Genomic DNA, 12955 nt, shown 5'->3' on the forward strand with positions numbered 1-12955 from the left:
ATAAACCCTTTCACGATATATGATGTACATATATGTCTTATGTCGTATCCCTGTCTGTGATGCGGTATAATCTCCCATCACGTGGCTCTAACAGCCGTGGAGAGGAACTGTGTTGAATGCTGCTGTCAATCACTGAAAATCAATTCTTTTTTTTAGTACAGTGGTAAGTATAAAATATCTGTGCATGGTGGAGAGCAGGTGGTTCTGGAAAATGGAGTTTATAGTGGGTGCATGTTCAGCACCGAAGGACCTTCCACTTCACACTGAGTAAGTCATCCTTCACACCTTCATGTCTGCAGTCCATGTTGTGTCCATTTTGACACCTGCATGTTCACATGCATATTAATTCAAATCAATAGAGATCTTCACACCTCAGTGTTTTCACCCAGGCGGTATGTCCATGTAAACACCAGCGTGTCCAGGTGACGCAAACAGAGACAAGTCAGTTTTTTGCTGGCTGCACGAGTCAAATACGGACATACTGTGTGACACATACCAGAAAAAAATGGATCGTACTGTAATAAATGTTTTCTTATGTGTCGGAGATGAGAAAAGCTAGAAAAATGAAAGATAAATGCTGGATAGATAATAGAGAAAACTAGATAGAATAGATAGATAGCTAGATAGCTTGTACAGCTATTTAGCAGAATGACTAATTTAAAAAAAAAAAAAAAAAGACGTGGGTTCTCCTCAAATTTTCATAACCAGCACCGATACAGCACCAGCTGCGGGCTGCAACCCTCAGCTGTCTCTTGCCTGGTTTTAAAAATTAGAGGGGATTCCATAGTGATTTTTTTAATTATTTGGAAAAATAATTTAAAAAAATCGTGTAGGGTCCCCCCCCCATTTAAAAACCAGTCAATTGACAACAGACACTTGGAGGCTGATATTTTTAGGGTGAGAAGGGCCATGATTATTTGGCCCTTCCAAGCCTAAAAATAGTCCGCAGTGGTTCTAGAGGTGGGGCATCTATTAGATGCGCTAAGTCTGGTGCTGTAGTCTGCTCTGCCCATTGCACTGGTACAGTGACAAACAGGGTAATATATCGGACTGATGCTGGCTGTGAAATGCCAGCTGGCATCACGTAATGGGTAGGTGCCTATCGGACACCCTCATTACTAATCAGATAGAAATATGTAAAAATACAACAAAAAAAACATCTTATTTAACAAACACTCCCCAACTACAGTCCTTGTTTACCAATTTAATAAAAATGTATTTGAAAAAAGTTTGCCGTAATCCATAGCGATGTTCCACAGCATTTCCCAAAAGCAAACCCGAAAGACATGAAAAGAGAAAATGAATGAAGAGAAGAGACACCCTCATTCACCAATTACCTTGTAAAAACCTAATCCAATGTCCAATGTAATCCAAAAAGGGGTCTCACGACGTTTCAAGATTCATTGTCCTACCCAATGAAGAACAGATCATTCCTCATTGACAAAGAGAGCAGTTACTGCACACACACACCCTGTATTAGGCTCTGTGCGCACTGGGAAATGGAATTTTCTTGAGAAAATTCCGCATCCTCTCAAAGATTACCGCACCCGCGGTAAAAAACCGCGGGAAACCGCACCCGAAAACCGCATGCGGTTTGCCGCGGTTTGCCGCGGCTTTACCGCGGTATTATTCGCGGTATTGCCGCGGTTTTGCCGCGTGCGGGTTGGGATGTGCTTTATTGCATTCAATGCAATAAAGCACATTGAAGAAAAAAAAAATACATTTAATTCTGATAGTAGATAGACAGAAGAATAGATAGAGGGATAGATAGATAGACAGACAGAGGGATAGATAGATAGATGACAGATCGCTACATTTCCCACGGTCGGCAGTGAGTTCACATTACCGGCCGTGGGAAATGACCGGTAATTACCTCTGCTGTCTGCTGCATTCAGCCTGTCTGTGACAGTCGCGGCTGGATGTCAGCAGTGCAGGACGTCGGAGCCGGAGCTGTGGATGTCGGAGCGGTGGATTACGCCGGAGCTTTGGTGCGGGAGGGGTTAATAAAATGGTGAACGAGGCTTGTTGGTTTTATTTAAAATAAAGGATTTTTCGGTGTCTGTGTTTTTTTCACTTTACTTACGGGTTGATCATGTCAGCTGTCACATAGACGCTGCCATGATCAAGCCTGGGGTTAATGGCGGTGGTCCCCCATCACCATTAACCCCTTGTATTACCTTGTCACCACTGCTACACGGTGGCAAGAAGAGCCGAGGACACGCCGGCAGTGCCGCATAATGTATGCGACAGTGCCGGGGCAGCTGCGGCTGATATTCTCGGCTGCGGGAGGGGGAGTGAGACAGGGGACATTATCCCTGCCCCTCTCCCTCCCCAGCCTGAGGATACCGGGCCGCCGCTGTGTGCTTACCTCGGCTGGAAGGTAAATATGCAGCGGAGCCCACGTTCTTTTTTTTCTATATTTCCGTTTTCTTTCTATGTGTGTTCTATGTGTCTGTGTCTATGTGATCTATGTCTGTGATGTGTGTTCTGTGTCTGATGTGTGTGTGTTTACTCTGCACGACTTCCTGTTCCTGTAATGACATCACTTCCCTGCAAAACCGCAGGCAGGCGATGTACATTACCGGAGGTAAACCGCAAAATACCGCAGGGAATAACGCAGGAAAACGCAGTGAACCGCACAGAATTTGCTGCCTGCGTTATTCCCTGCGGGATTTCATGATTAACATTGAGTCAATGGAGTGAAATCCCGCAGCGATGTGCGGAAAAGAAGTGACATGCACTTGTTTTTGCTGCGGGATTCCCGCAGCAAAACATGCAGCTGTCAAATTCCGCCCAGTGCGCACAGGATTTTTTTTCTCCATAGGATTTGCTGATGATTCACTGCAGAGATGTTATGAACATTTTCTGCAGCGAAACATGCAAATCCGCGGCAAAATCCGCAAAAAATCCGGTAAGTGCGCACATAGCCTAAGGCATCCCACTACTGGGACCTCCACCACTGCCATGAACAAAGCCCACTGAGATGCTCCATTTAATGTTTAACAGAAAATCAGAAATTCATGGTTTCAAGGTGAAAAGAAGGTATTAGTCCATCAAATTCAAACTAGTCACATTAGAAGTGCCCTTGACATGCCAAAACAGCAGAAACTCTCAAGTGGCCCCATTTTAGAAAGTAAACATCTCAAGAAATTCACTGATTTTACATTTTTACAGCAGAAAGTAGGTGAAAAAAGCCCTATAATTTGTTGCACATTTTCTCTTGAATGTGGCAATACATGATGTGACTTTAATTATATGTTTCACTTGATTGTATACGGTATCCATGAAAACATGGGAGAAACCATCAGGAGGAGTTGGCAGGTGTGGCCCATAGTTCTCAGATATATAAAGCCCTGTACACTGCTTGTTTTTATATGCATTCAGAAAGACTTATTGCATTGCCACCAAACTCTTTAATGCAATTTTCACAATAAAGAATTGGCTCAATGATTCTGGGGCGTTAGACACATTTGCTTTTTTGGATTTGCTAACTCGGTGTGAAGTAGCTCCAAGCTTCATGGGCCTTGTGGTGTGATGCGTTGATAAACAGCAGTAACTCCTATAACTGAGTGCCATTTTGGAAACAGCAGCCTTCTCGGAATTAATCTAGGGGAGTAATGAGCATCTTAAAGCCACTGGTGTTTCACAGAATTATATAACATTGAGCCATGAAAATGAAATATATTTTTTTCATGTAATTTTGCTTTACCTCCAAATTTTTAATTCAAAAATATTGTTTTTACCCCAGTGAGAGCCATTCAAAAAGTGCAACTGTCTCTCCCTGTGGTGCCGGCTCCCATCATTCAGGGAAGGAAGACGGTGCACTGGAGATACTTAGATTAGCACCCAGCTACTTGATCAAGAACTGATCAGTTCAGAGAACACTCTCCCATCATTAATCAGCAGTTGCATTTGTATACTGGTTCTATTGCGCACCCATTGAACTAAACTTTTTGAAGTGCAATGTAACATAGTAGCAGAGACTGAGCTGCTTAGTGTAGTTTTGATGAAATCATTGTTTTATCAGCAGTAGTGATGGGCGAGCAGTACAATGCTTGGTACTCCTAATGATTAGCAATCACTATGATGCTTGAGTGCTACTTACTGGATTAAAGCAGGTCAGACACTTGGACGAGCTCAACTTGAGTAACAAGTGTAATGGAAGTCAATAATTGGGCAGTTTGGCTCTCTGCCCACACCCAGCCATCTATAGACAGGATTTCCAGTGGAGGGAGGGCAGGTTTTTCAACTTTTTTTCTGCCACCATCTGAAAACATTGTTTTTACCCCCAGAGAGAGCCATTCAGATTCTGCAAATAGTTCTCACTGGGGTGCCAGCTCCCATCATTCACTAAAGTAATGCAGTGTAAAAGTGCAGAAATAGTATGAACATTTCTGCAACCAAATACTCAATATGTGTGCACATGTGTTAATGGCACAGACTATATTCCTGTAAAAATATGAGATAATAAGATACTAAATAGCTGGTTCCATGGTGTAATGGTTAGCACTCTGGACTTTGAATCCAGCGATTCGAGTTCAAATCTCGGTGGGACCTTTTATTTTAATCCCTTTAAATATAGAGAATCTGTCAAGAGGTTTTTGTCACTTGATCTGTGTAAGACATTACACTACTATAGAATGTTTTTCGGCTGCCGTTATGTCACTATATTGATATATTATTATTGTAAAATAATTAGTATGGTTATAAATGGCATCACATATCACTATACATCCAGGGGAAGACGTGTCTGTGGGAAATCAAATAACTCCTTGCCAAACATGAGATTTAATGCTGACAAATGTATCATGGATGGAGTAATCCAATAGCTGCATATACATTAAATGTAAGTGAATTTGTGACTACAGAACTGGAGAAAGACTTTGGGATTCTAGTTATAAGTAAGTTAAGCAGCAGCTCTCAATGTCAGGCAGCAGCTACAAAAGCAAACAAGATTTTAGAGGGTATAAACGGAGAAATTAGCTCACAAGAGTCTGATACCTAACACAACCAGTTCCTCGTTAGTATAGTGGTCAGTATCCCCACCTGTCACGCGGGAGACCGGGGTTCAATTCCCCGACGGGGAGGATAAAATTTTGATATTTACAAATATTATGAGAATTAATTAGAAAATATATTACAGCTGAAATCAGAATGGTCACTTTGAATCCAACAAATTCTTTTGGTTGGAATTATCTGGTTAACCCATTCACGATCTATGATGTACATACTGTATATGTTGTGTTCCTGTCTGTGATGTGGTATAATCACCCATCGCATGCCTCTAACAGCTGTGGAGAGGAACTGTAGTAGGAACTAGAGATGAGCGAACCGGTCCCGGTTCGGCTCGAGGTCGGTTCGCCGAACGGAGCTCCCGTTCGAGTTCAGTTCGTCGAACCAAACTCGAACTGTATAGGAAACAATGGCAGGCAATCACAAACACATAAAAACACCTAGAAAACACCCTCAAAGGTGTCCAAAAGGTGACAAACAACTCACAACACAAACACATGGGAAAGTGACAAGGACATATACTCATGCGAAAACAAAAGAGCTGGACAAGGAAAAAGAGGAGGACACACAGATATAGGCATGGCACGCCCTTCTAAAATAATGTAAAACACCGCAAGGTGACTCCAAGCGGAGTCTCCCTTTTTTTCCAAAAATTGGGCCCCACACAGACACCTTATCAGTGGCAGCACTTGTGCCCTAGTTGCAAACAGGATGTTTTGATTTGCATCAAGCACATTCAAAAATACGCCATAATTAACCGTCCCCAGGATGACACCAGGGTAGGAAGCAAAGTCTTTGCTGAACCATGACTTGTTCATCTTAGCTCCTTTTAAAAAACACAGCAAGCAAGGGTTACTCCAAGCGGAGTCTCCCTTTTTTCCAAAAATTGGGCCCCAGACACACCCACCCCTTCAGTGGCAGCAGTTGTGCCCCAGTTGTACAATTCACAGCTACATTTGCATCAAGCACATTCAAAAATACGCTATTCTTAACCGTCCCCAGGATGACACCGGGGTAGGTAGCAAAGTCTTTCCTGATCCCAGCTCTGTTCATCTTGGCTTCTTTTAAAAACAATGTAAGCAAGGGTTACTCCAAGCGGAGTCTCCCTTTTTTCCAAAAATTGGGCCCCACACACACTCACCCATTCAGTGGCAGCACTTGTGCCCTAGTTGCAAACAGTATGTTTTGATTTGCATCAAGCACATTCAAAAATACGCTATTCTTAACCGTCCCCAGGATGACACCGGGGTAGGTAGCAAAGTCTTTCCTGATCCCAGCTCTGTTCATCTTGGCTTCTTTTAAAAAACACAGCAAGCAAGGGTTACTCCAAGCGGAGTCTCCCTTTTTTCCAAAAATTGGGCCCCACACACACCCACCCCTTCAGTGGCAGCAGTTGTGCCCCAGTTGTACAATTCACAGCTACATTTGCATCAAGCACATTCAAAAATACGCTATTCTTAACCGTCCCCAGGATGACACCGGGGTAGGTAGCAAAGTGTTTCCTGATCCCAGCTCTGTTCATCTTGGATCATTTAAAAACAATGTAAGCAAGGGTTACTCCAAGCGGATTCTCCCTTTTTTCCAAAAATTGGGCCCCACACACACCCACCCCTTCAGTGGCAGCACTTGTGCCCTAGTTGCAAACAGGATGTTTTGATTTGCATCAAGCACATTCCAAATCCACAAGCATTTACTCTCCCCAGGATGACACAGGGGTAGTAAATTCCTTGTGGATCCATGACTTGTTCATTTTGATGAACGTCAGTCTGTCCACATTGTTACTGGCCAGACGCGTGCGCTTATCTGTCAGCACACACCCAGCAGCACTGAAGACACGTTCAGAGACAACGCTGGCAGCTGGACACGACAAAATCTCCAAGGCGTAACTGGATAGCTCTGGCCATTTTTCTAGATTTGAAGCCCAAAAGGAGCAAGGCTCCATTTGCAAAGTCATGGCATCGATGTTCATTTGGAGATACTCCTGTATCATCCTCTCCAGCCGTTGACTATGTGTCAGACTTGTTGTCTCTGGTGGCCTTGCAAAGGAGGGTCTAAAAAAATTATGAAAAGATTCCATAAAATTGCTGTTACCAGCACCAGATACAGTACTACTGGTACGGGTAGACTGTTGAAGATGACGAGACCGTCCCATGTTTGTCAAGTTACAACTGGGAGAATCACTCCCTGCACCTGCACGGTTGTTTGGTGGAAAAGCCGAGCTAAGATCGAGTAACAGCTTCTGCTGATACTCCTGCATACGTGCGTCCCTTTCTATGGCTGGAATTATGTCACAAAATTTGGACTTGTACCAGGGATCTAATAGTGTGGCAATCCAGTAGTCATCATCACTTCTAATTTTGACAATACGAGGGTCATGTTGGAGGTAGTGCAACAAGAAGGCACTCATGTGTCTTGCGCAGCCATGCGGACCAAGTCCACGCTGTGTTTGTGGCATAGAGGTGCTACCCATTCTTTCTTCCTCTGACATCTCCCCCCAACCTCTTTCAACAGAAATTTGACCAAGGTCTCCCTCATCCGCTGAGTCTTCCATGTCCATGGACAGTTCGTCCTCCATTTCTTCATGTTGTTCTGCACCTTCCTCAACATTTAGCCTGCTACTATGTGCCCTTGTTGATCCCTGTCCCCCATGGTCCCATGCCTGCCGCGTTGGTGATGATGAACGTCTGGACCTTGGTAATGTTGTTGTCCCTTGCGCATATGAATCCTCCTGTAGTTCCTCCCCTTCCTGTTGTCCCACCCCCTGTCTCCGAATAGTGTTTAGCATGTGCTCCAGCATGTAAATGACTGGAATTGTCATGCTGATAATGGCATTGTCAGCGCTAAACATATTCGTCGCCATGTCGAAACTGTGCAGAAAGGTGCATAGGTCCTTGATCTGAGACCACTCCATCAGGGTGATCTGCCCCACCTCTGCATCTCGTTGGCCCAGGCTATACGTCATGACGTATTTCACCAGGGCTCGGCGGTGCTGCCACAGTCGCTGTAACATGTGGAGAGTTGAATTCCAGCGTGTCGCCACATCGCATTTCAGGCAATGAACCGGCAGGCCGAAAGACTTCTGGAGCGATGCAAGTCGCTCAGCTGCGACGCTTGAACGGCGGAAGTGAGCAGACAGTTTTCGTGCCCTGTTCAGAAGGCCATCTAGGCCGGGATAGTGTGTTAAAAATTGCTGGACAACAAGGTTCAACACGTGAGCCATACAAGGCACGTGTGTCACCTTGCCCAGGCGAAGGGCCGCACCCAGGTTTGCAGCATTGTCGCACACGGCCTTACCAGGCTGCAGGTTGGGCGGAGAAAACCATTTATTAAACTCGGACCGCAGAGCTGACCACAACTCCTCAGCTGTGTGACTCTTATTCCCAAGACATGTCAAGCTAAAGACCGCCTGATGCCGTTGCGCTCTGCTGCCAGCATAGTAATGAGGCGTGCGTGATTCCTTCTGCGCAGTGAGAACGCTGGTGGCCTGACCAGGCAGGCTTGGGGCGGAGGTGGAGGACCCAGATGAGGTGGAGGAGGCAGAAGCAGTGGCGGAACTTGGACAGACAGAGGATTGACACACAAGTCGTGGGGACGGCAAGACTTGTGCAGCAGACCCTTCAACATCTATCACCATAGTTACCCAGTGCCCAGTCAGCGACATGTAACGTCCCTGTCCATGCTTACTGGTCCAAGTATCGGTGGTGAAATGCACCCGTTCACACACAGAGTTTCTCAAGGAAGCGGTGATGTTGTGTGCGACATGCTGGTGTAGCGCGGGCACACCTTTCTTAGAGAAGTAGTGGCGACTAGGCATCTGGTACTGGGGCACAGCGACAGACATAAGGTCTCTAAAATCCTGTGTGTCCACCAGGCGGAAAGGCAGCATTTCGGTAGCCAAGAGCTTACAGAGGGATAGAGTCAACCTCTTAGCTTTGTCATGGGTCGCAGGAAGTGGCCTTTTATTTGACCACATCTGAGGGACAGAGATCTGGCTTCTGTGTGTAGACGGTGTTGAGTAGGGTGTCCCTGGAAAAATGCAGGTTTGTGAGGAAAGTGCAGGCGGAGACATGATGTTGCCTTCATCCAACGTTGGTGCTATCGATGTCTGAGAGAGCTGTACACACTCACTTGTTTCCCCTTCCAAACCAACTGACGACCTACCAAGCAAAGTGCCTGTTGCGGTTAAGTGGTGGAAGTTGTGCGTGGAAAAACAGGTGTGACAGCTGTCCCCACAGTCCTAGAAGATGAAGAGCGCGCGGATGCACTGGAAGGGGCAGGCGGTGGATGGTTCGCTCCGCTAGGCCGCATTGCAGCAAGGTGAGCTTCCCACCGGGACATATGATATTTATTCATGTGACGATTCATGGAAGAAGTTGTCAAACTGCTGAGGTTTTGACCTCTACTAATAGAACCATGACAAATTTTACAGATCACATAATTTGGGCGATCTTTTGCTATGTCAAAAAAGGACCAGGCTAGGCAAGGCTTAGAGGGCATGCGACCTGTTGATCCACCCCGACTAGTGCTCAGAGGCAGAGTGGTGGCTGAGGATGCAGTTGTAGACGTGCTACCAGTACTCCGACTCTGTCCAGGAAGGCGCAAGGTAACTTCGTCATCAGTTGCATCCTCCTCCACCACCTCTGTTGACCTCCTCGAGTGCCTGACTGTGGGTTGACAGTAGGTGGGATCTAGAACTTCATCATCAATTGTTGTGTTTACACTTCCCTCCCCCTCAGACCGAGCCTCTTCTTGCCCTGACCGAATATTTAAGTTGTCATCCCAATCGGGTATCTGCGTCTCATCGTCATCAGTATGTTCCTCATTGTCTATAACCACAGGTGTTACAGTTTGTGACAAAGGGTCAACATTATGCTCAGAAACTTGGTCCTCACGGCCTGAATCAGAGTCACAAAGGTTCTGGGCATCACTGCAGACCATTTCATGTTCTGTACTCACTGTAGCTTGGGAGCAGACCTCTGATTCCCAGGCTATAGTGTGACTGAACAGCTCTGCAGACTCAGCCATCTCAGTTCCACCATACTGTGCAGGGCTGATGGAGACTTCAGAGCTGGGAGAAAGCAAGTTTGATTGGGATGACAACTCAGAGGACTGGTGTTTTTTGGATGCGGTACTTGAAGTGGCTGAGAGGGCACTTGTTGGACCACTTGAGATCCATTCAAGCATTTTCCTTTTTTGGCCATCATCTACCTTTGTTCCTGTTGTTCGTGTCCGTAAAAAAGGGAGCACATCGGATTGTCCACGGTAAGTAGTAGACATCTTACTTTTGCTGGTAGATGGTCTATCTTCAGCAGATGATAATGGAGCTTTGCCACCTTCCCCACAGACAAAACCTTTTTTTCCTTTTCCACCACGCCTCTTCCCCTTTCCACCAGCATCTGTCATTTTGCCACTCATGTTGATTGCGACAAGATTGTGCACTGAAAATGTGGTAGTAAAAATTGAGAGGTGGTGTAGATTGCAGCGGTGGTCTAGCTTTATTAACAGCAGAATAATAAAGAATAAATATCCCTGACAATGCAACTACGGCCGTTAAACTGGCAGCATAAATTGCTAGTATAATGGATTAGTAACTATGAGTTGGAGTGTGCAATGCAGGCAGACGTGCTGCAAATGTGTTTGCACTAGTGTGACTAGACAAAAGTCCAATAGCCACGTTTAGGATGCCACTAGGTACACTTAGTGTTTGCTAGTATAATGGCTTAGTTATAATGAGTTGGAGTGTGCAATGCAGGTAGAGGTGCTGCAAATGTCTTTGCACTAGTGTGACTAGACAAAAGTCCAATAGCCACGTTTAGGATGCCACTAGGTACACTGAGTGTTTGCTAGTATAATGGCTTAGTTATAATGAGTTGGAGTGTGCAATGCAGGTAGAGGTGCTGCAAATGTCTTTGCACTAGTGTGACTAGACAAAAGTCCAATAGCCACGTTTAGGATGCCACTAGGTACACTGAGTGTTTGCTAGTATAATGGCTTAGTTATAATGAGTTGGAGTGTGCAACGCAGGTAGAGGTGCTGCAAATGTCTTTGCACTAGTGTGACTAGACAAAAGTCCAATAGCCACGTTTAGGATGCCACTAGGTACACTGAGTGTTTGCTAGTATAATGGCTTAGTTATAATGAGTTGGAGTGTGCAATGCAAGTAGAGGTGCTGCAAATGTCTTTGCACTAGTGGGACTAGACAAAAGTCCAATAGCCACGTTTAGGATGCCACTAGGTACACTGAGTGTTTGCTAGTATAATGGCTTAGTTATAATGAGTTGGAGTGTGCAATGCAGGTAGAGGTGCTGCAAATGTCTTTGCACTAGTGTGACTAGACAAAAGTCCAATAGCCACGTTTAGGATGCCACTAGGTACACTGAGTGTTTGCTAGTATAATGGCTTAGTTATAATGAGTTGGAGTGTGCAATGCAGGTAGAGGTGCTGCAAATGTCTTTGCACTAGTGGGACTAGACAAAAGTCCAATAGCCACGTTTAGGATGCCACTAGGTACACTGAGTGTTTGCTAGTATAATGGCTTAGTTATAATGAGTTGGAGTGTGCAATGCAGGTAGAGGTGCTGCAAATGTCTTTGCACTAGTGTGACTAGACAAAAGTCCAATAGCCACGTTTAGGATGCCACTAGGTACACTGACTGTTTGCTAGTATAATGGCTTAGTTATAATGAGTTGGAGTGTGCAATGCAGGTAGAGGTGCTGCAAATGTCTTTGCACTAGTGTGACTAGACAACAGTCCAATAGCCACGTTTAGGATGCCACTAGGTACACTGAGTGTTTGCTAGTATAATGGCTTAGTTATAATGAGTTGGAGTGTGCAATGCAGGTAGAGGTGCTGCAAATGTCTTTGCACTAGTGTGACTAGACAAAAGTCCAATAGCCACGTTTAGGATGCCACTAGGTACACTGACTGTTTGCTAGTATAACGGCTTAGTTATAATGAGTTGGAGTGTGCAATGCAGGTAGAGGTGCTGCAAATGTCTTTGCACTAGTGTGACTAGACAAAAGTCCAATAGCCACGTTTAGGATGCCACTAGGTACACTGAGTGTTTGCTAGTATAATGGCTTAGTTATAATGAGTTGGAGTGTGCAATGCAGGTAGAGGTGCTGCAAATGTCTTTGCACTAGTGTGACTAGACAAAAGTCCAATAGCCACGTTTAGGATGCCACTAGGTACACTCAGTGTTTGCTAGTATAATGGCTTAGTTATAATCAGTTGGAGTGTGCAGAGGACAGGAGGGTACAGTGCCAGGATTGTGGGGCTCTGGGTAGAGGAATGGAAGCCTGCCTTTCTATTCCCTCCTAATGGGGAAATGCAGCAACGAAATCCCTGACCTTAGCTACACAGACGCTGTCTTTGTTTTCAGGACCTGTCACCTATGGCTCTGACCCTGCCCGTACGAGCCCTTAAAAGGACTTATAGAAAGTGCTATCCCTAAGCTGTCCAGCGCTGTGTATGGAGCGCATACAGCAGTATCGGCGATAGGACAAAGGACGGAGCTGCGCCAGTGATGTCTGACACCAAGGACGCAGAAGGCAGATAATGGCGTGCTGGAGGAAAATGTCCGGTTTTATAATGCAGGGACAGGTGACATGGACATCCTATCACACATGCCGTTGCTTCTCTGGCTAAAAGTCCACATAGCTGTGTGTGTGTCTGGGATTGGCTGACATGCTGGCCCGCCCCACAAGACGCGCGCGCTTAGGGAAGGAAGACAAGGAAAAAAAAAAAAAAAATGGTGATCGCCATTATACAAACAGGAGTGATCTGAAGGCGCTGTTCACGCACACTATACACTGTAATTTCATAATAGTGTGAGTCACAGAGTGACTTACACTATTACAGCGGAAAGCCAGCTAGGAATTAGCTGTTTTTTTGCTGCTAGAACCGTTCTCGAACGTATCTAGAACTATCGGGCTTTTGCAAA

General features: G+C 45.3%; 1 non-coding gene across 1 annotated transcript; it reads left to right on the forward strand.

Moving 5' to 3' along the window:
• Window positions 1-4485: 4485 nt before the first annotated feature.
• TRNAQ-UUG (transfer RNA glutamine (anticodon UUG)) lies at window positions 4486-4557 on the forward strand. The gene has a single exon. It is a non-coding gene; the product is annotated as a tRNA-Gln (tRNA).
• Window positions 4558-12955: the final 8398 nt, after the last annotated feature.

The sequence above is a fragment of the Anomaloglossus baeobatrachus genome, chromosome 4 (genome assembly GCF_048569485.1).
Source record: "Anomaloglossus baeobatrachus isolate aAnoBae1 chromosome 4, aAnoBae1.hap1, whole genome shotgun sequence".
NCBI classification, from domain to species: Eukaryota; Metazoa; Chordata; class Amphibia; order Anura; family Aromobatidae; genus Anomaloglossus; species Anomaloglossus baeobatrachus.